Genomic DNA, 5,026 nt, shown 5'->3' on the forward strand with positions numbered 1-5,026 from the left:
GGAAGGAAGGAAGGAAGGAAGGAAGGAAGGGAGGGAGGGAGGGAGGGAGGGAGGGAGGGAGGGAGGGAGGGAGGGAGGAAGGGAGGGAGGAAGGGAGGAAGGGAGGAAGGGAGGAAGGAAGAAAGGGAGGAAAGGAAGAAGGGAGGGAGGGAGGGAGGAAGGAAAACCTAGAAGAGTTCCCTAGTTTGTGTAATGTGCTGTTTTGAATCTCCTTCCAGCTCCTTCAGTCAGATTCTGAAGGCCTGTGCTGCTGTTGACAGTAGGGTGTACCATGCTCATTGCAGTGTGCCTGCGGACAGAAGCTCCAGGGCAGACAGATGGCCCTGCCGTGGAGCTGCCTTGGGATCAGCAACCTCACGGCCTATGGTTCCTGACACAGAGCCAAACATTTAGAAATTCAGGGTTTCTAGGGACAGCAGCTGTAGGGCAGCTCAACTGTTTGGACTATGCACATGTCCAGCACTTCTCGAGTCTGGATTGGATCCATCCTGAACACTGCTCCCATTCATCACTGTTGGAAGGGTTCTTTGTTCTTTTGGACTACAATTGATTCAAATGGCTTTTAAAGCAAGGAAAAGGAGGGAGATCACCTGTATTAAACCACATTTTTTACCTCTCAGAAATGTCCCTTAGTGAGAACACTTTCAGTATCCTTTCCTTCATGAATGAGAAATAGTTTTTCCTTACAGTTGGAAAATCTCTGTACATGTTGCCTTCCTTCCAGTTTCAAGAAAAATTTCTAAACTTGTTAGGTTTGTCAGCTACTGTGCTTCCAGTTTTAGCTATTTTCTGAAGGCTGAGTATTGAATACCCTATCAACATTGATAAAAATTCATGTAATATAAATATGTTTTTTCATCTGATTGTTCCACAAGTTTTGACTCAGAGTAGGAATGAGGTGGAAAAGGTATATTTGCTATTAGAGAGTATACACAAAACAGTTTTGGGGCTACTGGGAAGTAGAATATATTGTAGAGCAAAGGGAATCATGGTGCAAATCCGTACCTCCCAGTCCTGTCAGGCAATATGTAAGTATGATTGCTAACAAGTGCCCAAAGGAAATTTTCCTTTCTCACAATAAAATATTTATCCTCCAGTCTGGACAAAGAATGAAATCTGAGGGGAAAAAAAAAAAATCTTGAAAATCTTGGAAGTTTCAGAGTAAGAAGAAATTCCAGTCCAGACAAGGAAAAATATTAATTGATAAACTAGAATTTCCCACAAGAAACATAATACACTGGGAAAAAAAAATAAAATAAAATAAAATAAAAATAAAATAAAATAAATAAAAAATCAGCTCTTGATTCTCATTTTGGTTTCCACAGCAGGGCATGCTGGGTTTGACCTAAGTGCTAAAGCTCGGATTTACACTACTGCATGCATTGTGAGGTACTGTTACTCCCAGAATTTAACTGATCACCAGTTTAAGGATTGCTTAGGTGGTTTGCTCCATTGCTTTGGTTGAAAGAACCTCTTAATTTAATGGCTAGGAGCCATCTACTTCTGGTTGTGCCAATGTCATGCCTATTATATATAACTCCTCTTCATCACTGGTACCTTTAGAAAATCATCATATGCCTTCATAGTTTGCCTTTTAGTACATGACACAAACTAGGATCTTCTAGTGTTTTATAGTTTCCTTTAATCTCCCCTCTCCCCTCCATCTCTCCCTTATTATAATTTGAGCTAATCTTTTTCAAATATGGCAAACCAACTTTGAATGTTCTTGTATAGATGTGGTTTCATGACTCCTTGGTACGCTGACTGTAAAAGTATTCCATATCTGTTGGAAGTATTTCTTCCAGTATATCATGTATTTCTACCAGTATATCATGTTTGCCTTGTGTTTTTTTTTTGTTTGTTTGTTTGTTTGTTGTTTTTTTCCTGATTGCATTGCATTGGCAGTTTACAGCTGTTATTTAATCAACTTCATACTAAACTCTTATTCTTCACAACTGATGCTTTTGCTATGAGTCACTACGGGGTCAAATTCTGAGATGTCTTCATAATCCAAGTTCAAATAATTTCCATAGGGAAAAAAAAATATTTTTTCTCCTAAAAATGTGGAGTAGTTTCATTGTAGTGTTCATGACAATATGATGTGCTAAGAAGTTATATCTTGGATTGATTTACAATGTTCCAAAAAGTAGTCTGAGACTTTGCCATGCACAGAAAATGCCTAACAGTTGTGTCAATAAAAGGTTGATTGCATGTCAGATCTTTGCTATTACAAATTGTATATCATTCTTCGGATCTTTTCGCATCTGAGTCAGCACCAAAAATACAAAAGATATTTTGAAAAACATCCAACTTAAACTAACAATGAATTTAAGGAATTTCATACAACTCTCTTAAAGTTTAGTTCTCTAAATGTAAGAACCTTAAGAAAGTATTGAAAATTAAAATCACCAGATCACTTCTTTGCCCTTATTGTTGGTCCTTCACCTTATTATGCTAGCACCTACACTATGGCCTTATCAATGAGATTTGCAAATTTTTAACTGTAGTACAGAGAAGGTATGGAGTATTACTTCTTCCACATTAAGGAACAACCTTGTAGAAAAAACCTGCTATTATCTGTTTGGTACCATAGCACTGATACTCCACTTTGCCAAAGGAGAATGACTGCAGTATTTGTCTAGTTTTCAGAATATCCCATGGTAAAAAGCTTTACATTAAACTGAAAATCCTATGCCAGTGGCAATGGCAGAACCTGATATCATATCTAAAAAACATTTCAAACATTGATGTATTTTGTAAAGAGAAATTGAAATTTGCATAGTGTATTTTTTTGCATTCATCTTGGAAATAACAAATTGCTCCTAAGTATGTTTTATATCTTCTGTTGCAGGTATATGCAGCCTTATATATTTATCAATTCCCTGTATCTCCAAAATAACTTTTACTCACTAGTTTTCTCTCTCCATGAAACATAAAATAACACTTGGTAAGCAGCAAAATACTTACAGTTCTAGAAATACGCTTATGCAAGTTGTATGGGCATCTAAATCTTACTACTGGATGACATATTTTCATTGATAAATCTAGAGGGTTGGAATGTCATTATTGTTCCTTGCCATGGAACAAGCGGTGAGTTTGCCATCCTTTCAAAAACAAAAACAAAAATAAGAAAAAAGAAGAAAAAGATAAGTGGTGCAGTTGATATGATAGAAGGAAGAGATGCCATCCAAAGAGACCTGGACAGGCTGGAGAAGTGGGCCCATGCAAGCCTAATGAGGTTCCAGAAGTCCAAGTGCAAGGTGCTGCACCTGGGTCGGGGCAATTCCAGACATGAGCACAGACTGGAAGAAGAACTTATTGAGAGCAGCCCTGCAGAGAAGGACCTGGGGTTCTGGTGGACAATAAGCTCAACATGAGCCAGCAGTGTGTGCTTGCAGCCCAGAAGGCCAACTGAGTCCTGGGCTGCACCACCAGAGGGGTGGGCAGCAGGTGGAGGGAGGTAATTGTGTCCCTCTGCTCTGCCTTGTGAGGCCCCACCTGGAGTGCTGCATCCACGTCTGGAATCCCCAGCACAAGAAGGATGTGGGGCTGCTAGAGAGGGTCCAGAGGAGGGCCACAAAGATGATCAGAGGACTGGAGCACCTCTCCTGTGAAGAAAGGCTGAGGGAGCTGGGGATGTTCAGCCTGGAGATGAGAAGGCCCTGGGGAGATCTCATTCTGGTCTTTCAAGACTTAAAGGTGTCTTATAAAAAAGGATGGAGAAGGATTCTTTACTCAGGTAGATAATGATAGGAGAAGGAAGAACGGTTTTAAACTAAACGAGGGGAGATTTAGCTTAGAAGTTAGAAGGAAATTCTCCACTCAGAGGGTGGTGAGGCGCTGGCACAGGTTGCCCAGAGAAGCTGTGGATGCCCCATCCCTGGAGGTGTTCAAGGCCAGGTTGGACAAGGCACTGGGCAATCTGATCTATTGGGTGGCATCTGTGCCCATGGCAGAGGGGGTTGGAGCTAGATAATCCTTGAGGTCCCTTCCAACTTGAGCCATTCTATCGCTCTATGCTTCTGATCTAGTTCACAAAATGCTCAAGATAATGCTTTTAAAATAATAAGATTTTAAATAAAAATGCATGCAGGGACCTGCTTCTTTACCTGAAGATATTTGAACCTGCAATGTTCCTTTGTAAGGTTTTGTTGAAAAGATCAGTTTTATGGACTGTTATTTATATATTTATGTTTGGGGGACAGTTGCTTTTTTTTTTTTTTCCTTTTTTTTTTTTTTTTTCCTTTTACTTTTTTCTTTTAGCAAGAGCTGAGATTCTGATGTAGCTGTTAGCTCCTAAAAGAGATGTTAAACCAAGTGATGTCAGAATGCTGTGTAAGTCTCATTGCTTTGAGAATATTTTATCCAGTCTTGGGACACTTGTGTCATTTAGAGAAGATTTTTGAAAGTACGGTAACAACTGTCTGTGCTTCTTGTCGTGTCAGAATCAGGACAGGTACACAGATATACCCACTAAGTCGCACACTGACATTGCTGTGGAATGCAAGGCTACTAGAGAATTATGCACATGGTGGCTTATGTGATGCTGGGATTTTATTCGTGATAATAGCATGGGTGTGTGGGTAACTCACTTGGCATCAGAACAGATGATCTCAGCTACTGACACAGAAGAATTAGTTACAGAAAGCAGTAATGGGAACACATGCCCTTTAAGAAAGCAGAGTCTATGAAACAGAGTAGTCCAAGATGATCCAAGGTTATGAATCTTGCTGACAGAAAAGCTCATCAGCAGAACTGTTACCAACAGCAGCGATGGAATGCAAAATGAAAATGTTGAAGTTTGGCTGCTTCCTGATGGCCAGGTAGCTATCTGTCAAGAATGTCTTGCATTATTTGTGGTAGGCAATGAGTCTGCCTGTTTACCCCTGAAATGCTGGTCTTTTCACACCTTGGCATACGTTTGTCACCTGAATGCTGGCTAACGGGCTTGCAAGAGGCTCACAAGCACCAGGTCAAAGTCCTGGGAGACTCCAGGAAATCATACTAGGTGCTGGAAGCTACCAGA

The 5,026-nt window shown here is 40.3% G+C and overlaps 1 long non-coding RNA gene across 1 annotated transcript in view; it reads left to right on the forward strand.

Annotated features, from left to right (window-relative positions):
• The window catches only part of LOC118156531, a 14,422-nt gene extending 10,439 nt beyond the window's left edge, over window positions 1–3,983 (forward strand). Inside the window, exon 3 of the long non-coding RNA XR_004746304.1 lies at window positions 3,764–3,983. This is a non-coding gene — a long non-coding RNA (uncharacterized LOC118156531). The remainder of the gene's footprint in view (window positions 1–3,763) is intronic.
• Window positions 3,984–5,026: the final 1,043 nt, after the last annotated feature.

The sequence above is a fragment of the Oxyura jamaicensis genome, chromosome Z (assembly GCF_011077185.1).
Source record: "Oxyura jamaicensis isolate SHBP4307 breed ruddy duck chromosome Z, BPBGC_Ojam_1.0, whole genome shotgun sequence".
In the NCBI taxonomy this organism is placed as follows: domain Eukaryota; kingdom Metazoa; phylum Chordata; class Aves; order Anseriformes; family Anatidae; genus Oxyura; species Oxyura jamaicensis.